The 21,489-nt window shown below is 39.1% G+C and overlaps 1 protein-coding gene across 18 annotated transcripts in view; it reads right to left on the bottom strand.

Annotated features, from left to right (window-relative positions):
* KIAA1217 overlaps positions 1-21,489 on the bottom strand; it is a 496,866-nt gene that overhangs the window by 387,476 nt on the left and 87,901 nt on the right. The window contains exon 1 of one of the 18 annotated variants that reach the window (XM_082449582.1): positions 20,594-20,611. The exons of the other annotated variants lie outside the window; for them this stretch is intronic. The gene's annotated coding sequence lies outside the window, so the exon portion shown is untranslated. Of the gene's footprint in view, positions 1-20,593; positions 20,612-21,489 lie in introns of those variants that run through there. 18 annotated transcript variants of the gene reach the window in all.

Genomic DNA, 21,489 nt, shown 5'->3' with positions numbered 1-21,489 from the left:
CTTGGCAGTCTATTTGTTTCAGGTCAGCAGTATTTATCACAGTATGTTTAACCCACTCATCCTCTGAAGAAGATTTGGGTTGTTACCAGTTTTTGGAGATTACAAATAAAGCTTCTATAAATATTTGTGTAGTTTTTGTGTGAACACAAGTTTTCATTTCTCTAGGGTAAATACCTAGAAGTGGGATTGCTGGGTCATATTGTAAGTGTGTGTTTCACCTTACAAGAAACTGCCAAGCTGTTTTCCAGCATTTTGCATTCCCACCAGCAGTATGTGAAAGTTTCATTTGCTCTGCATTCTCACCAACACATGGCATTGTCAATCTTTCAAATTTTATCTATTCTAATAGGTTAATAGTGGCATCTTATCATGGTTTAACTTGCCTTTTCCTAATGACTAATGAAGTTGAACACCTTTTCATGTGCTTATGTGCCAGCCATAAATGCTTCTTTATGGTTAAGTGTTTGTTCAAGTCATTTGCTGCTTCTTTTTTTTTTAAACATCTTTAATGGAGTATAATTGCTTTACAATGGTGTGTTAGTTTCCGCTTTATAACAAAGTGAATCAGCTATACATATACATATATCCCCATATCCCCTCCCTCTTGCATCTCCCTCCCACCCTCCCTCCCTATCCCACCCCTCTAGGTGGTCACAATACCCCTCTAGGTGGTCACACACTGCTTTTTAATTGGGTTGTTTTCTAACTATTGAGTTTTAAGTGTTCATTATTCTTGTCTTCTGTTCATTATTCAAGTCTTCTGTCAACTGTCTGATTTTCAAATGTTTTCTCCCAGTCCATAGTTTGCCTTTTCATTCATTCAACAGTGTCTTTTGCAGAGTAAGTTTTAATTTTTGATCAAGTCCAATTTTTAATAGTCATTATCTACAGATTTTTAAAATTTCTATTTTTCAAATCTACATTAAGAATATATTAGTTTTATATTTTAAGTTATGTTATTTAAAGCAAAACAAATGCCCTTTGCAATTAAAAAAAAATCCCAGCAGAATTCATTTGTGCTTTTGAAAGAATTGCCAAATATGAATTGACATGTCTACTTACACCTGGCTTTTTAAGACCATGAGTAGAAAAGAAGTGTTTTTTTTTTTTAATTTTATTTTAATTTATTTATTTTTGGTTGCATTGGGTCTTCGTTGCTGTGCGCGGGCTTTCTCTAGTTGTGGTGAGCGGGGGCTACTCTTCATTGCGGTGCGTGGGCTTCTCATTGCGGTGGCTTCTCTTGTTGTGGAGCACGGGCTCTAGGTGCGAGGGCTTCAGTAGTTGTGGCTCGCAGGCTCTAGAGCGCAGGCTCAGTAGTTGTGGCAGGTGGGCTCAGTAGTTGTGGCACACGGGCTTAGTTGCTCCGCAGCATGTGGGATCTTCCCAGACCAGGGCTCGAACATGTGTCCCCTGCATTGGCAGGTGGATTCTTAACCACTGCGCCACCAGGGAAGTCCCAAGAAGTGTTTTTAATAAGATGTCATGACATCAGTTTAATCAGAGAATACATAGATAATTAAACCTTAATGCTTCATAGTCATTAGGGTGAACAAGGTATTTTTGATGCTAAAACCTTCCAAATACAACATAACCATCTTCGCAGTTTTCAGGATCAGGCTTGGCACATCTTGGTAGAGTTATAAATGGCTTACAATACTTTACGTAATAATATGATCTTATTCTATGTTTTAAAACTACATGCTTAAAAAATGAACTCAGTTCCTAACAATTTGACAGAAAGTCTGGGCAAAAAGTTCTGGCTCTCGGCCCACCTTCACGGTGCTAGACATTTCAGGAAAAGCAGGTTCGTTCAAATGTGGTGTGGCCTTTCAAAGCAGGTGTAGGTGGAACAGCAGGCTATTTGCCAGGTGTCGGTCTCTGTTCTCAATCACCACTGGGAAAGCACTTTCCTGAGGGCCCAGGGATGCTTTGCTACAAGCCCGGGCACCTGTAGTCATTGGGTCTTGGCAGGATTCAGTCATCAACCTGCCCAGCTGCCGGGGGCAGACAGAGAACTCTAATCCTGCCGGCAGCAGTGAGGGTGAACTTGAGCCTCTGCAATCTGCAGGCTCCAAGGTAGCGTCCAATATGACAACAATCTTTTTACTTTTGTAAAGGGACTAATAATGATCAATGCCTTCTCCAGTGTGATTCCATGGGATGCATTTTTAAAACAAATATGCCAGAACTTACACACTAAATGACCACTGTCCCCTTCAAAGGAGTCACCTTATTTTAATGATGCCACCATCATTCAAACCATCTTTGACACTCCACTTTGGATCCTGACACCAGGGTTTATGGTACCTTTAAACTAATCTTTTCAGTGGTGGCAGGATTTTGACCTTTAGGGTAGGCCTAATGTCTTGAAAGTCGTCAAAAAGTGAACAATACGAATAATTCAGCCTCACTCTGAGCTAATTTCAAGGGCCAGCCAGTGTGTCCTTATGGCATAAAGTGCTCAGCCAGTGTTTTCTAGAAGAACCAAGCTTAAAATATGTTGTCATTGGTGGTTTTCTTTGTAAATAATAACTTGAGATTCTAAAGTAAGGAAGCTGTTGCCTTATATTATTATAAACTTATTTAAAAGGCTATATATACTCAATAAATACAAATGACACACAAAAAATTCTCCCTAATGGTAGGATTATCAATGTAAGTTTATAGCCTCCCGATATGACCATTCGTTTGACTATGTTCTGGTATACCTGTTGCCTCTTTTTTTTTTTTTTTTAAGCAGTCTGAACATCTTATAGTCACAGTGGGTCTGTATAAGAATACTGTGATCTATAAAAGACAAATATTGGATAAATGAATATATCCATATAATGAAGACTTGGGCCTTGGAAGGCCCAAAGTTTTAAAATTCTATAATTTTCAATAGTACTTTAAAAATATATTCTACTTCCCTGCTCTGTCTCTTCTGTAATTTATCCATTTTTTGAGGACTCAATTATCAAACATAGATTAGTCATGTTGTTTGCAGATTCCAGAAACTAGAGCACAAATCTGAATAGTCCCCAGAGCACATGGAGATACACACATTGTCTGTCCCTGTACTGAGTGGATCCACATTGCTATCTCTAAAATAATTCCTTTACTTCCTTTTATCTCCTATTTGCAGTGGGCTCTCCGCCCCTGCCTATTCCTCTGTTCTTCTCCTACTCTAACGCCCCCTCTTTGTTTGCATCTTCAGTTTCCTGGGAAGAGTAACTAGGATGTCAAGCATATTAAAATTGTGTCCAAATTAAGTATATAGCCCTTGATGAATAAACTGGAGAGGAGTACTGTCTCATGTTTTCAGCATGAAGGTTGTAATCACGTCCACACTGACTGCCCAAAGACCATCTTAATTTACTTTTCTATTTTGGCTGAATTCTGCATAGATGAAGTTTCAGATCACAGCCTGTGGGTAAGTACAGTGTCACTGTAAGCGCATTTGATGGCTGGAGAAACCGAGGCTCAGAAAGCTTACGGCAGAACCATGACTAGAGCCCATCTCTGGACTCTTACTTTTCCTTCTGCCTCCAGGCCATGGTCCATGCTGTTTTCACTCTTGGGGCCGCCCCACCAGCTCATCCTGCCATCTCCTCGGCTGCATGGACATGTGAAGTCTCAGGTCTTTCCCCTCTTCCAGCTCTGCCCTCCTTGAAAGCTGGAGATTGCACTGGAATCATGTTCAAACTTCCTGGCTTGCACACCTGCTCTCCACTCTCCATTCTTCTCCTGCCTCCCAGACAGCCTTAAAACACTGAGAACTTGAGACTTGCAAACTGAGCCCTACCCCGTCCCTCAGCCAATCCCACCCAAGGCCAGCAGGCTGGGAACTGCCACAAAGTGGGCGCTCTTTGCTCTAACTTCAGTATGAAGGGCATCTGAAGACCCACTGTTCTCAAGCCCCCCTCCCACCCCTACCCCACCCCCCACTGGCTTGGTCCATGAAACGGAGCATCTGCTGTGGCTTACAGAGTTTTTTCTCTAGTTCCCTCACCAAGACGGGGACCATAACCTGATTTGCAGTCTGCTTATTAGGAATCTCCAGCCTCCTCCTCTTGAGGGAGAGAGACGAGAGTTGGTTTTTCCTGGTCACCAAAAATGTGCCAGGCACCATGCTGGGTAATCTGTGTGTGGACTGAATTATCATATATTATTATTATTACCACTTCATAGATGAGGAAACTGAGGCTTAGAGGAGTTAGATTACTGGTCAGAGGTCATAGAACTGATGTGTTGGAGCTGCCTTTCTGAAAAGAAGCCTTTCCTATCTGTATAGACTTGATTCCCAAACCTAATCCAAGATGAAATTCCTACCTTCAGGTCCAACTTACTGAATTTATCATCTTCATTGCCTACAGGTTCTTGTTTTCACACCCTACTTATCACATTATCCCCCCTTGGACATCAACGTGGTCTATGTAGATACAAACTAATGCCCTGTACCTTGCTGGACACTGTAAGGTTAGACGTCTGGCCGCCTACCATGAAGGTCAGCCCAACTACAAGGCTTCTCCTTTTGCCCTGGTAGCCTGCCTCGTCCTTGATTCCTTGCCTTTTCTGCAGACTCCTTGCTGAGGTTTCAAGCTTGCCTGATGCTTTTTACCTAAGCTGTAGGCCAACACTTTCTACCTTATTTTCCATTATTGCCCCATGCTTGGCTTCAGCCAAATGGAACTAATTGCTATTCTATAGGCATCTGTTATGTTTTTCTGTCTACCTACCTTTTTTAAAAAAGACAATTTTAAAAGAGCATTTTAGGTTTACAATAAATTGAGAGAGAGGTAAGGCGATTTCCCATATACCTCTGTCCCCACCCATGCATAGCCTTCTCCGTTATCAATATCCCTCATGAGAATGGCACTTTTTTGTTTTGTTTTGTTTTTTTTACCAAGGATGAATGTACACTGACACATCCTTTGCTTTTTCTATTGTTTGCTCTGCTAGAAATGCCTGTAACAAAGCTCCAACAGACACCTACCCTCCCTAGCCCATCCCACATCTCTGCACATTTAAATCCCTTTATTTTTAAGGTCTGCTGCATGTGCCTTCTTCTCCACACATCCCTACCTTAGGCACACTTCCACTCCAGCTAGAAGCAAGCACTCTTTATACGGCCTCCCAGAGCACTTTACTTGTACTTCTCCTAGGGCACTTCACCAGAATTCAAACATAAATTGCACATTGAACAAATCAGCTATGTCAGCTGTAGTCATAAAAGAGCACTGTTGGGCTTCCCTGGTGGCGCAGTGGTTAAGAATCCGCCTGCCAACGCAGGGTACACAGGTTCGAGCCCTGGTCCGGGAAGATCTCACATGCAATGGAGCAACTAAGCCCGTGCGCCACAACTACTGAGCCTGCACTCTAGAGCCCTCGAGCCATAACAAGAGAAGCCACCATGATGAGAAGCCCACGCACCACAATGAAGAGTAGCCCCCACTTGCCACAACTAGAGAAAGCCTGCGCGCAGCAACAAAGACCCAATGCAGCCAAAAATAAAATAAATAAATTTTTTTAAAAAGAGCATTGTTTTTGCCTGTCACTGTCCCTTTAAGCCTAATCAAAGAAATTAGCTCTTCCCCTGTCCCTGATGAAAATTCCTGCAGAGCTATGACTTTTCATCCCTAGTTAAGGAAAAGTTCTACGTTCTCTGCCGGTTACGAAACACAGTCTCAATTCAGAAATGAGAATGCCCAGCTCGGGATTCATCAGCCCTGAACCATCACTCAAAGCTGAACCATCGTCATCTCCCATCCAAGGCTGCCTGCAGGCAAGCTGGTGTCTTCAACATAAAGAGTGCATTTGGTTTCCTCCATCTGTCTCATTTCCATCTTTCTTTTTTTTTTTTAATTTTATGTATTTGTTTATCTATTGGCTGCATTGGGTCTTCATTACTGTGCATAGGCTTTCTCTCTAGTTGCAGTGAGCAGGGGCTACTCTTCGTTGTGGTGCATGGGCTTCTCATTGTGGTGGTCTCTCTTGTTGTGGAGCACGGGCTCTAGGCGCACAGGCTTCAGTAGTTGTGGCTCGCAGGCTCTAGAGCACAGGCTCAGTAGTTGTGGCGCACGGGCTTAGTTGTTCTGCGGCACGTGGGATCTTCCCGGACCAGGGATCAACTCGTGTCCCCTGCATTGGCAGGCAGATTCCTAACCACTGCGCCACCAGGGAAGTCCCTCATTTCCATCTTTCTTCATCCACTAATTGCTTTTGCTGACCAACCTCCATCCCCACAGTTGAAGTATGGAAGACAGATAAGAGGGACAGGAAAGATCTCTTTGACTGATAGAATCATAAGAGGGTGTGGCCAATATTGAAAGCTGACTCTTTTTCTCTAAGATCACTTTTGTGGGTTCTTCACTCTCCCACTCTGAGGTCTTCCCCTGACTTGCTGACTCAGTCACTGCAGCTCTAGTCCAGCCTCCTGCTCCTTTCTTAGATCCTGGACATCTAGCGGTCCACCTCCAGCATTTCTCTGTTGAGGTCCCATCGCCTCTGGGCCGCCATATTGGACAGAATCTAAGATGCCACCATGCAGGTTGATTTCAACCCAGCAACAACTTCCCTTTGCTCCTGCCATCAGAACAGCTAACCAGTCATGGTGTATCCCCCTCCAGCTTTCTCAGAATTGAGGGAGACATCAGTCTACTGTGTCCCCTCTCCCAACCTCAGGAGGTAGAGGTCAACTTCTCTAGATGGTTCTGTAGAAGTCAGTCTTACTAGAATTGAGGTGAGGCGGCAGACAGCCCCCAGCCCTCATCCTCAGGGATGTGGGTGAAAACACAGCATGGTTTAAATTTTTTTTTAATTTATTTTTTAAGCAGAAATCCTCCTCAGGATATCCTCTCTCAACTTTCAGTCTCAGAGACCTTTTATATACCCTTTGTAGCTAAGAAAATTTTAGGTTATGGAACCCATTTTTGATAGCCCTTTGAAAATCTGAATCTTGATCTGGTATTTAACTTTGGCATTTCCTGTCTATTAGATCTAGGAGTCTTAGTAAAAACTTCCAATTTAATATCCTGTTATACGAGCTAGAACACAGCTAGTTATACAGATAGCCTACTCCTTTAGGAGACTATATACTGCCTGAGGGCAGAAACAATACCTGATTCATCTTATATTTCTCACAACATTAAACCTGAGCACCCTCCCTAGTAGGGAACATATAGTTACAGCTTCCTGGGATGGGCACCCTTGGTCCAATATTTTCTTATAGCTACTAGTGTTCAAGACCAACCATGGGGCCATTTTCACATACCCCGTTAATCAACCCCAACTCAAAACTACTAAAGATGTGACAGACATTGCTCAGTGTTCATCAGATCCTATTTTCTCCTCTTGGCAGCCATTTAGGTTTCATTTTTCAGTCTCCTCTTGGCAGCCGTTTAGGCTTCATTTTTCAGTCTCCCTTGCAGTTAAATGGGGTTGTATGATTGAGTTCCAGCCAATGGGATGAGGACAGAAGAGCCATACACTACTTTCAGATCTGGCCCCAGGTAACCTCCCAGGAAGTCCTCTGTGATTGGCTCCCTTTGGTGGGCTGAAAGCAGAGAAGGTAGGGGTCCTAGAAAGAGCAAAGTCACATGTTGTAAGTAGCTTGGGTCCCTGAGTGACTGCTTAGAGCAGAACCCTCACGCTTTGTTCATCCTCACACCAATGGACTACGTTGTGAGTAATAAACACACATTTTAGTGATGAGCCACTGACATGTGGATATTGTTCATTATAGAACTATGCCCACTAACACAGAGGGCTAGATTCTAATAATATACTCATGAAAGCAACCTAGGGAAATTCTCCTAGGAAGAATTTTGTCAGCTGTCCTGAGAAGGTACCACCAGTGGTCCTTGGGTTCCGGGTAACACGACCTATTCCTTTCTGTGATAGTTCGCATGCCCCCACCTGAGATATAAATTTTTAGGTTAAGTGACTTCATTTTTAGTTAAAAGAAATATAGAGCAGTTCCATCCTTCTCCCATCATTTTCTCAGAAAGGATAAGCTTGTAGGCTTAGAATTCATTTTTAATTAAAAAATTGTTACTGGGTTTGAAGTTGTGGAGTGGGCATGATTGTGGAATGCTAACTCAGGGACTTGGCCTCTTTTCGAAAGGGCTGCAGTTCGGGATGTGGTAGGCTGTATTTCTGGAGTAGGAGAAAGACAAGTTCATTCAACCATGCAAATTAAATTACAAGACTTGGAATCATTATTTCTGTGAAAATGTGATCTCCATACTGTGTTAGTTCTGACATTCTTTTCAGATTTTCACCATAACAGTTCCATTTGGCCTTTAAATAACACAGGATCAGTGAAATGTCTCTGGCGAAAGAGATGATGTATTAAATTCCAAGGTTGAATTTGAACATCTTTGCTTCAGCGTTCTAAAGTTAAAAATAACTTGAAAGAAACACACGTAATCAAAGAACAGGGGAACTATTATTGATAAGTATAAAATCCTAGGTCTGCAGAGCTTAAGTTAGTCTCCAAATCCACCTTGGATCTCAATGTGTTACCCTATTTTTAATAAAATATAAGAAAGGTGATTGCATATCTTCTGTTTCAGTATTTAATAACACTGAACTGTGATAATTCTTTATGTTTGAATTAGATCATTCATGCAGTAATCTAGAGATGTATATTTTCATTCTTCCATGAGGAAGAACTGTTATCACTGTTTCATCAATCTTGAAAAATGTTAACTTTTTATCTTTTAGGCATACCAAGGGAAGATGGAAGCTTGCACCCTTAGGTTAAAGAACTTCAGTTTAAGGAGCTGTGACCACCAATTGCTGCATTGATTTCACAGTGGCTTTGGGATTCTTGACGTAACCATAAACTAGCTACAGATTTTATAGAAAAATTGCTGGAAGAGTTGATGATGGTGATCAATCATATGGTATTGAAAACATATTCCAATGATGATAGATTTAATATTTATTGAGAACTTGTATATGCCCGTCACTAGGTGCATGGAAAGGTAATTCCAAGGGATACTGTTCCGATTTTTATAAGCATCTGGATGATTTATCTGTTTGGGGTGGTTCCTGGATACTTTTTTTTAAAATAATTTAAATAATGCTAGAACTCCACGGCACTCTGCCAACTCTATGTATTTGCTAGAAGTTCATTTAGGGGGTTGGATACCACCACCATCAGCTGCTGTGATACTGATTTTGCAAATTAAGAGTTCATGGATTCACACGAGATGCTACAGAACATGAAACCTAGTGACTGCCTTACAATTGCCTATAATCTGGTATCCAGTCAAATCCAGCCTTCCCAATGCATGTCAATCACATATTTTAACATAGGAAAGGAGTGTTGCTCAAGTTATACTTCAAATACCCAAAAGTCTCAAATCAAGTAAGTTTACATTGAAAGGTTGAGTTATACTTTATATACTGAGGGCAGAGGGGATGTGCAAAGAAACATTTTGTGTGAGAGATGGCAGGAGAGAATGATCAACAAGTTTCTCAACTAGTCTGCAGATGTTAAGGATGCAGGTCCTATTAGAAAGGAAGAAGGAGGCAGGGGGGATCAAAGGTAACGTGGAACAGTGTATATGGGCAGAGACCCATGAGACCTGTGACCGTGAATCCAGACCTGATTAAGAGCAACGATGGGCCAATGGAATGCCATGATAGAGGAAAGAAAGAAGAGCTCAATGAAAAACTGGAAGGAGATGGCCAATCTGGACAGGATGAAAGGAAGTTTAAGCCAGGTCTCCAGGGATTCTCAAACAGAATTGTGAAATAAATGAGACAGAGAAGTAGAAATGGTAGGATACAAATATATAGGACAAAAAATAGTAGAGCCATATAGTACAGGGATGGCTGTGTAAAATCAAGATCACCAATGCGAGTGGGGAAGAATATAACAGCTTTAGAATTAAAAATTAATGATTATGTACTTTAAAGACATTTAAAATATTTTTATTGAGTAGGTCTCCGTATTAACTTATGCCACTTATAAGTATGAAGTCTACAATATACCAGTGGCCAAATAGGATCTTCAAGTGTCCTTTCAAACATCAGTGTTAAGGTCTTAGGGAAGGGGTATGACTCCCCTCCCCATCATTCCCATTTCCAACAACTTACTGATTTTTAATGACCTTATATTTCTGACATCCTTGACCAAATAGAATAAATAATAGGTAACGACTATGAGTAGTTTTTCGTCCTGCTTCTCCTCTAATCTATTTATTCCCCGATTACACCGCAGCAAGGCACATAATTGAAAGCTTAAATTAAAATGCAAAAATAACCGAAATCCTAAGGCAGAATCATCTGCACCAGGATTTTCTGTACATTTCCCACCAGCTCAGGATGGCCCACCTCTAGCACTTACTTCATCCCACGTGACCCCAGGCAGAATGAGGTCGCTTGTCTACACAAAGAGGGGGAAGATTACTTGGAGAAACGTCCTCAGACTGAACTTTATGTAAAGTAGGGTTAATTCAGATTCTCCTGAAAAGAGCTATGTTGCCTTTAATGGCCAGGGCCAGGGAGCACCTTGGCTATAAGGGCTGAGGTAATGTCACTAAACATGCAGTATTTATTGTTAACGCGGAATGATTCACGCAGTTTATGAAACTATTAGTGACTGTTTTATCTTCAGCCTTTGGCCCTAGCTTCTCCTGGTTCAGGCTTGATAAGCTTGGGGCTTAGAGCTCGTCTTAATGGGTGACGGAAAACTATGCTCCATTGCTCCTGGGACTGCATGCTCATTAGTCACAGACGCCAGTTGAAAGCTTTGTTAGAGAACTAGAGGAATGCCACAGCACAGGGAGCGGCCCGGAAGCCCCTTTCACATCCAGCATGGGTGAATAAGCCTCTATGGCTTGCCAAGCCACACATCAGTGGGTCATGTGCATCAGCACACAGGATCAACACAGGCAGCGCAAAAATTCCAAGGTCGGCACTTTCTGGAGCCAGCCCTTTTCATTCCAACTGATAAGGATTTAAACATTTTCATTAGTCTTGCTGATCCTAGGGCTTCTGAATGACAAACACACTATAATTATTTTTAAAGGCAAGTAACATAATTCAGGGTGCAGTCCCTCCTTGATAGCTTTTCTAGAAGTTGGAATTATTGACCCTTGTATATCTCTCCTGTGACCATCAGGGGTCAAGTCGAGGTTAATGTTCTAGCAAACCACTTAGGATCTAGAGGAACAACTGCTTTGGTAGGGATTGCTGCCATGGTAAACCACCAATGAGGGCTTGAAACGCTAATTCATAATTAAGAAAATAAAAAGACTCAGTGCCTGTGCTCTGATCATGCAGCTAACAACTGACTCCACCCCAATCCAAACACAGAATGAAATCCAGCGAAGGGATGGGTTTATTTTTGTAATAATTTGTTTTAGATATTTAATCTAAAATAATATGGTGAGGCCTCGGAAATAACTTTGGGTATCGAGTGTTGAAAGAACATTGGCTATTTTTTTAAATGAATCCTTTGTTTTTATTTCAACTGTGTCTTATTATTAAGTTGTTGCTTCCAAAGAGAATTTTGGGGTAAAATATCTCAAAATTATAGCATGTTCAATGGAAGTTTTGAAAACTTCCAACAGTGTATACTTTGAAATATGTCATGTTTAGATAGTATTCAATAATTAACGTTCTCTTTAGTCAACTAATTGTTTTGTTTGGCAATGTATTCTTTGACATCCCGTGGAAAAATCAGATCAAAAAATATTAACAGCAAAAAAAAAGTTGAACACAGTCCCTTTCATATCTATGGACTTGCTAAGATGCTATGGTGAATGACAGAGAGAACAGGAGAGCATCTTGGGAAGATTAAGGAACTTTGATTCCTAGGATTTGGTTACAAAGCTGCACACAGGCTATAAGATTTGTTGGGAAATTTTCTCAAGATAGTAAAAAAATCACAGAATTATAGAGCCAGAAGGGGCTTTGGGGTTTTCATTATAACCTTTAAAAATATATATCCTTCTGGTCTCTCATTAAGAAAAAGCAAATGATGCTTGCACTTTTTCAGAAAACAGTATTTGTTCCTCTACAGAACACTCCCTGAAAAATTTCTCAAAGTAGGATATAGCCCCTCCTCACCCCATTATTCTCAACACACCAGGCTGTGGCTGAGTTTATCGTAGAAGTTCAAAGGAATGCAATTCCTCAGCAGTTATACAGCAAAACATTCAGAGTTGCATTAATAATTTTCGAGCTGATTTTTGGATAAACTACATTTCTACAGAAGCTAGCGAGAAAATTTTGCATGGAGAATATGATTTGTGAAATTCTTAGGCTTTTTTTTTAATGTCAAAAAGGCCAAACTAGGACTTCTTGTTCTGAATTTTTTTCTCAAGAAAATTTGAAAACTTTCCCACTTAGAAATGCTTAGAAAAAACAGATAAAAACACACTATTCTTTTAAATGCATTACTAAGCTTGCAAAAAAAGAAAGCAAGAGTGAGAGAAAGAGCATGCAAGAGAGAAGGCCTGGTGTAAGATATGTGGATCTAAAAAGCAGTATGGTAAGGGCACAAACAGATTGTGGTCTGCATCAGGGAACCTTACACGTCTCAGTAACCCAGAAGGTTGGGTTTAAATTCCTATGTAAGGGTACGGACAGGTGATAGAGTCCCAACAAATGGACACGGTAAAGCTGTCTGTCTGTCTCTATCTAGATACCAAGTGAAGGGAAAAGATAGTGCCAGAATTTATAATCAGGGTTGTTTGTGTGGTCCAGGAATATGTGAATCAAGAAATTAGCCTAAGGATTCATCCTAGGACACAAAAAGCAAAAATAAATGCAAAATGTCTGAAGGGGACACTGGTTGCATATTTTTATACAGTATTCCCTACTGAGGATGAGCTCATTGTCCTAAATTACTCATCACACGAAGAAACAATCCACCAGAAGAATCATACCACCAGACACAACAAATAGAAGACTCTGAACCCTAAGGACTTTGGATAAATGAACAAAATAAGAGATTATTTCACATAAATTTTAAATGACTAACACTAAAGGAATACAAGCCATATGAAAAGAAAAACATGGTATTCAAATAATGGTAGGTAGACTATCTAGAAATGAAAACTATAGCTATGGAATGAGAAATTCAATGGAGAGGTGAAACAGCTGTATAGACACAGCTGAAGACATAATCAATGGTCTGAAAGACAGGTTTAAGGAAACAACTCAGAATGCAGCACAGTGAGATAAAGGGATAAATATAAAATTAAGAGACAGACAGCATGAAATGAACAAAACATTCATGTCTAATATTAATTTCACAAAGTGAACAGAATTATCAAAGCATCAATATGCAAAGATATAGGCCTGTATATGTCCCGGAATTGATTAAATATATGATTCCTATGAGTTAAGAAGAAATCAAGATAAATAAAAGACAAACCCACAATGAGATACATTGTAGTGAAACAGCAGAACTACAAAGAGATCTTAAAAGAGATTTTAAAAGTATCCAGAGAGAAAAGATAAGTTGCACCAAGGGATAACAATAGGCACAGTAGACTTTCAAAACCAAAGATAAGTAACAGAAATCAATAGAATATTTTATTGGGTTGGCCAAAAAGTCCATTTGAGTTCTTCTGTAAGTTGTTACGGAAAATCCTGAATGAACTTTCTGGCCAACCCAATAAAATGAATTAGAGAAAATACCTGCCGATCTAGAATAATATACCTAACTAAATTATGGTTTGACTGCCAAGGGTATTTGCCAATTAATGACAGAGATATCCTAGAAAACCAAAAATTGTTTATTAGTTGAAAAAAAACTAATAAACTGATAACATTCTTGCAATACTGATTTAAAAAGAGAGAAAGGGACAGCACAAATGACTATATTAGTATGAAAAAAAGGAACAACTACAGATAAGGTAGAAATTGTTAAAAAAGAGAATATCAGGAACAATTTTATGTCAATGCATTTGAAAATCTAGCCAAAATGGTCAATTCACTATAAATGTAACTAACAATTACTCAGGAAGGAAGAGAAAACCTTAATTGACCAATATTAAGAGAAACGGAATCACTAAAGTCTGTACACACACACACACACACACACAGACCTAGGATTTTTTCAGATACGTTCTATCGAGTTTCAAATTAAAAGTAATCCTAATCTTATTTAAATGTTTCCATAGAATAGAATAAGCTGATAATCATTTTTTAACCCATAAGAAGATAAACTGATGTACAATGAGTAAGAAAAATTACAGGCCAGTTTCTTCTATAAATATAAAAATTCTAGGCAAAATATTAGCAAACCAAACTTAGAATGAATATTTTAAAAATTATGATCAAGTAGGCGTTATCCCAGAATACAGGGATGGTTCAATTTTAGAAAAACTTATTAATGTAATTTACCAATTAACATATTAGAAGGGGAACACCATAAATTCATCTCTACAGATGCAGAAAATATTGATAAAACTCAAAATACTTTCCTAATAAAACATTTCAGCAAAGAAGAATTAGAAGGAAACTTTTTCTTAACCTGATAAAAAATATCCAGTAAAAACTCAAGAAAATATACTTAATCGTGAAAAAGTCAAAGGAATTTTATATAAAACTCAGGACAAGACAGGATGCTTGCTGTCAATGCTTCTATTTAACCTTGTGCAGGAGTGCCTAATCATGATAGCAAGTAGAAAAAAATATATATAGAATATAAATTAATTAATTAGTTAAATCTTTAATTTATACTCAGTTAAATTAAAATAAAACATATCAATGTTACAAGAATGAACAGAATTGTTATTATTTGTATATATGATTATTTAGAAAATCTAAGTAATTGATAAACTTTTAAAACAAATGAGTTCAACATGGTTGGAAACAAGAGTTAAACAAAAATCTAGTATGTTTCTATGAACCGTCAGCCAATAGTTAGAACATTTCAGGAAAAAATAAAATTTACAATAAAAATAATTCACTTCAACAACAATCATGAATCTAACAAAAATCTGGAAAATATTTGTAGGAAAATTATAAAATATTGAAAGACATGAAAGTAAGCTTAAATAAATGGCAAGCTAAATTATGTACTTGAATGGGGAGACTCGAATTTAGATAGAGAAATCACCCCCCAATAATCTATAAATTCAGTGCAATTGTAAGCCAAATCACAACACTGTCTTTCATGTAACCTGAAATGGTGTTGCATATACATTCATATGGTGTAGTAAATATTCAAGAATAGGCAATGCACATTTTTGGAAAAATAGTTTACAATGGTTCATTTGTTATAAGATTGTAATAATTAAAACATGGTATTGGTACAAGGATGGAATGGAAAAAACCGACATGTGAGGTCTCAATAGCACTAAATGTCACTGGGAAAAGATGGACTAGTTAGAAAACTGTACTAGAACCAAAAAAAAGATAAAATTTGATCAATACATTACACCATACAGAAATATAAATTCTAGACAGATTAAAAACTTCACTGGGAAAAAGTATAACTGTAAAACTTTTTGAAGAAAAGACAGAAACATAGATTTACAAAATCATGTAGAAAGTATTTAAGATTTCTCATCATACAAAGCATAAAGGAAAATATTGACAGATTTAAGTATATTAAAACATTTAAACTTCTATATATGATAGGTAGCACAAATAAGTGAAAAGATAAGTTATTGACTAGGGTAGATATTTGGCAATTATATGCCCCCCTCTCACAATTACAGTCCAGAACGTAAAGAAAGTGCCTACAAATCAATAATAAAAGACAATTAAAGAGAAAAAAAAATGGGTGAAATATGCCACACATAATTCTCAATGGAAGTCACTGGAATGCTCAATAAAATTATACAAATATACTCAGCTTCACCAGTAATTACAAAGTCCTTGCACCCAGAGATTAGCAAAACAGAATGTCTGATAACACCAAATGTTGGAAAACATGAGGGGAAACAGAAAAATGCTAAATCAGTGGTTCTTAACTCTAGCTGTACATCAGAATCACCCAGGGAACTTGAAAACTGTCTTGGCTTCCATCCCCAGAGATTCTGGTTTAATTGGTCTGGGGTGGGACTTAGACATTGGTAATTTTAAAGTGCTCCTTAGGTGATTCTTTCTGCAGGCAGAGTTTAGAACTACTGCTCAACATTGTTGGTGGTCAAATAAACCAGTAGAGTTTGCAGAAGAGCTTAACAATCTCTAGGGAAAATGTGTACCCTTATGACCTGACAGTTCAACTTCTAGGTTGAACTCTTCTTGAGAAATCCTAGCACAAGTGTAAGAAGATACATACAAAGACCATTGCTGTACTGTTTAGATAGCAAAACTGCAGAGACGATGCAAATTTCCCTCAGTAAGAAAATGGATAAATCAACCTTCGATGATTTATGCAATGTGACACTAACCTGCAGTTATAACAAAATCTACTAGATACCTATGTATCAACATGAATACATCTCCAAAACAACTTCGAATAAAAAAAGTTAGAGAATATATAAATATATAAAGACAATGCTTTATATATCTTAAAATCTGAACACAAAGCAATAGTATAACCACAAATAGATGTTAGATATAACCTCACAAAGATACATCCATGTCTGGACCTAAAAACCCACCCTCTCACACATATACAAACCCACACACATAGTAAAAATACTGAAGTATAGTACATAGGAATCATATATAGCAATTTAAGGATAATTATCTCTTGGGAGGGAAGAGGGGGGAAAGGTGGGGATAGTGCTTTGACTGTATTTGTAATGTGCTTCATTTTATTTTACACATTATCTGAACTAAAGATAGCAAAATAACATATTTAATCTTGGTGGTGTGTTTGCAGATAATCATGATACTATTTTTGTGTGTTTGAGATATTTTACATTAAGATATTTAAAAGGCGAAAGAGCAAAGCAATTGGCATGATCATGGAGCATACCTTTATTTTTGAATGATTAAAAAAATAATATATTAAAAACATAGAACTGAAAAGTAAACAAAAAGCTATTGGATTTGGAGGCCAGAGGCTAGAACTCTCATCCTAGTTCTGTAGCTAATTAGTGATGTGTAAATCAGTTTTTGACTTCGGTTTCCTCATATATAATGTAAAGGAGTTGGATAAGATGATCCAAAATCTATCCTAGTTTCAAATTTCTGTGAATCTGAAGTTGTGAGAGGTTAGTATTTCTGAATTCAATTGCTCTCTCTCCTCATCTAATATACTCACTCACCCTATAGCCCTACATTTGTTCCCAAATGTAATCATGGATTATTCCAGAGAGTGATACCCTAAATGATACTCAATAAACAATCATTGAATCAAAGATGTAATCAAGGCAGCAAATTATCTTAAAATGTTTCCATGACCCAGATTAGAAACAATATCAAAAAGCAAAAAAAGTGTTATTAAATCCCCAATGACTTCCATTTCCCAATTAATAAATGTATTATTTCTTTATTCATTTACTCATTGATTATTTCAGATGTCGTTTGTCCTGAATCATCATCTACAAACCAGCTTATCCCAATTTGTCATATGTTAATAAAATCTTTATAACAGTAGATATTAATAGTAAACCTTACTTAAAATATACGTTTTATGATTGCAAAAAAAAAATCTGAGCCCTCTCCCTCCATACTACCCACCTTCTGGTAATTTGAAAGACTTTGTTCTATCTTCTAAGTGTATTATTTGCTCCCAATGAGAACCTGGCCCAACATGAGCAGTTAAAACACGTTTGCTCATGAATGTGCTGTTTTCTCCCCAGGATTTTGATGCTTTTAAGCCAACAAGGTTTAATTATCCCCATAACCCTGCAGGAAGTGAAGCACAGAGAAGCATGATGTGGGGTGAAGCCACACTTTACATAGAGTCTAATGCAGAGCAGAAAGAAGTGAAATCCATTTCCAATACATGTCCTAAAGCTCACTGCTGAAGTCCCAATTTCTCCCGTCACTCCACCCCAGGCCACTGCCTAGGTTCTGCCAGAAATGTTATCCATGAATTAAAGTCATGCAGAAAGGAACCTGGACAATCCCTAACCTTGGTCATTAGACAGTTGAATGAGAGATACAAAGACAACAAACATAAAGAAGACAGGATGCTAGTTGATAGGAACGTTCTTGGATCTTTTTTGTTTCTCCTCCATTGAAATGTGTGAAGGAGGCTGTCTACATTATCTGCATTACAGGTAAGGCAGGGAAGATTTAATGTCATAAGTGTCATAGATATTTAGTATCACACCTGGCAAAAGATGGCAGTCAATACTCATTAGATGTCATTATCATCATCGTCATCGTCATCACCTGCTAGTACCACAGGACAGGGTACTTCAGATCTGTCCAGGACATAAGTTTATAAAAGAGCTGCTCAAAGCAAAGGAAACTTTCTCTTTACAAAGGAAAGTTCTCCAAGGTTGCATAGATGACCTGATGGCTTTTGAAATTCAGCAATGTAAGTTCCATCATTGAGGGGGAGAAGTTATAGAGGTCCACTCTCACTTAGCAGATAGATCATAGACCACTTAAAGAAGGCAAAGTCTTTTTCCTAACTAGTGAAGGAGGAGTGTGACAAGTAGGAAAGCTCACATTCTTCATGGGTCTCCTTTGTAAGGGTCAAGCCTCCAAACTGCCATCTCTGATGGGTAGCCAGCATCCATAACAGGGGCTGTTAGGACAACACGATGCCCCATAAAAGAAGCACAAGTCCTTAGGCACAACTAAATCAGGAAGCAAGTAATTCCTCTAAAAGCAACAACCGGGACTTCCCTGGTGGCGTAGTGGTTAAGAATCTGCCTGTCAATGTAGGGGACACGGGTTCGAGCCCTGGTCCAGGAAGATCCCACATGCTGCGGAGCAACTAAGCCCATGCATCACAACTACTGAGCCTGCGCTCTAGAGCCCGTGAGCCACAACTACTTAGCCCGTGTGCCACAACTACTTAGCCCGTGTGCCACAACTACTGAAGCCCATGCGCCTAAAGACCGTGCTCTGCAACAAGAGAAGCCACCGCAATGAGAAGTCCATGCACCACAACGAAGAGTAGCCCCAGCTCACCACAACTGGAGAAAGTCTGCAGGCAGCAACGAAGACCCAATGCAGCCATAAATAAACAAACAAACAATTCTACCTATAGCTAATTTTCTAAAAAAATAAAAAAATAAAATAAATAAGTAAAATGAAAGCAACAACCTTCCAGGATGGCAAAGACCAGCCTCTCATCTGGCTGCATTTTTCACAGTCCCCAGCTCACCCTTCCCTTTTGGGCCAGTCAAGATTACACCATTACCGCTAACACTTTCAAAAGTGGGACACAGACTCCCATTGCCATCAACAGGACTTAACCCTTGGACTACATTTAGCTGCTACACAACATGCAGGGAAAATTGAAAGGATACCCATAGAACTGAAATAACACCCTCTCCTAAGGGAAAATAACAGATGGCTTGGCAGATAATGATCTTTAACTGACAGGCTACACAGTAATGAGGCCAGTGCTGGGAGAACTTGGCTTTGGCAACCAGTGATGAACAGGAATCATGTTTCTTAGAGGACAAGGCAGACAGTCTCTACAGACTAGGGGAAATTGGAGGGAGGAAGGAGTGCAACACGCTCCATTCATGGAAGGGACTTTCACGATTATCTTTCTTTGGAATACATCGTTTCAGACCAGCTGGTGTATGGAAAGCTGAGGCCCGGAGGATGGCTTTAGTGGCGCAGTGGGGGAACTGGAGTGCAGAGAAAGCACAGATCATTCCTATGTTCATTCTTGTCCAAAGATCAATCAGACATGGCTTGACTTTGAAAGCAGCCAGTTCTTTGTTTACGATTGCCAGGGAGGGAGCACGACACCTCCTAACAAACTGATGCAGTTACCCCATCAGGAAGGGAGGGCAGAGGGACGGGTGGTGGAAATTAGGAATCTGGAGGGAAACAGGACATCTTGGCCACTTCTAGTTTCCTCCCTGATGACTTGTGCACCGTCTACCACATCCTGCTAGATCGGCTTGACAGCCCTTGACTCCTGGAGTCCTGAGCAGGTAACAACATATGCACAGCTGGAGCTCAGTTTAATAGTGTAATCAAGAAAAGGTAATAGCAGCTGAAATATTTTAATGTTTCAATGCCCTTTTGCCACTAAGATTTCTTTCACATTTGCTACATTGATTTCATCCTATTTTCAAAAGGGGTTCACAAGAGTCAGAGTTGTAGCAAATTTTACTTTGTAAATTTACAGGTCCTTCAGCAAATCTCCCTTAATATTCCAGAGAAGTCAACAAAAGTTGACTTGCTTGCTAGGGCAGCCATGCTCTTTTCAGAAGACATTTTTACTGGCTTATTTTCCAATCTAAAATAGAGTTTATATTACTGGAGGAAATGAGGCAAAAGATATTCACTTGAAACGTTAATGAAATTAAGTGATTCTTGGCATGATAACATAAACATTTCTATAAATATTACCTGCTAAACAGTGTTAAGAGCAGAGCACTTCATATCTCATCTTGCAATTAATTTACGAGCCAGCAAAATCATTTTACTTATATTTAGAATCCAACTGTTAACTTCACTGAGATTACAATATGCCAAAAAGATGCTTATTAGGAGATTAAAAAGGAAGAAAAGAAGACAATAAAGACGAAGTACTTACTTGCAGTGATATTTTTCAAGTAATCCTGAATTTCAAATTTGGCTTTTTTGTTTAAGAGCAAAGGCTAATCTGAGCTATAATCCTTTGGTCCTCAGGGTAAGCTCCATTCCTCCATAGGACAAATCTTTGAGAAATCTTCTTTCGATATTTATTTCTCCAAGTAACCAAGCTCTACTAGGAAGCAGTCAAAAACAAAAGACTGTCCTTAAAAAAAAAAAACCAAAAATGAAAAAAGCCCACGAAGTCCAGAATGTAAGCAGCAAAGGAAAAATAAAACTTCTCCCAAACTAATATCTAATTCAGAAGAGTAACTGCTCCCCTATCTCCGTTTGTAGGCGTCCTCTCGGGTTCCTGGTGACATTTCTCATCATCCAACCGGTGCCGTTTTACAGCAATGAGAGGATGTTGGAAGAGCATGAACTCATTCTCTGAAGTTCCTTGTAGTAAAGGAAAACATATGGAGGATTTCCTGCTGAGGCTTCCCTACCGAGGCACAAATTCGAGGGGGTGTGGAATTTACTTGTTAAGGCTCTCCGTTTTCTAGACTCAGCAGTATCTGCTCAGCAATGAGCCCACATGGGCTGCTGCTGCTCTGCGGAGAGCTCTCGTCTTCTGCAATAACCCCACCAGCCGAGAGGACTTGGAGGAAGAGGGTCAACAGAATGTTAGTGCCCTGTTTGTCAGAGTTCCTGTTCCAATCACATCCAACCTCTGGGACAGGTAAATGCACATAACCCTGTTCTGCTGAAATACAAGCTTCTTTTCCCCTTTTTTTTTCTCCCTGTTTCTTCACATTCACCTCCTGATTTCTCACCTGAGATAAACAGTTTCCATGTACGTGCACTTTGTGATTGATGGATCGTATTCTGAAAATTAATTTAAAATGTTACCAGTGT

Source organism: Balaenoptera physalus (genome assembly GCF_965194825.1).
Source record: "Balaenoptera physalus genome assembly, chromosome: 2".
In the NCBI taxonomy this organism is placed as follows: domain Eukaryota; kingdom Metazoa; phylum Chordata; class Mammalia; order Artiodactyla; family Balaenopteridae; genus Balaenoptera; species Balaenoptera physalus.
This window is presented reverse-complemented; position numbering and strand designations above follow the sequence as displayed.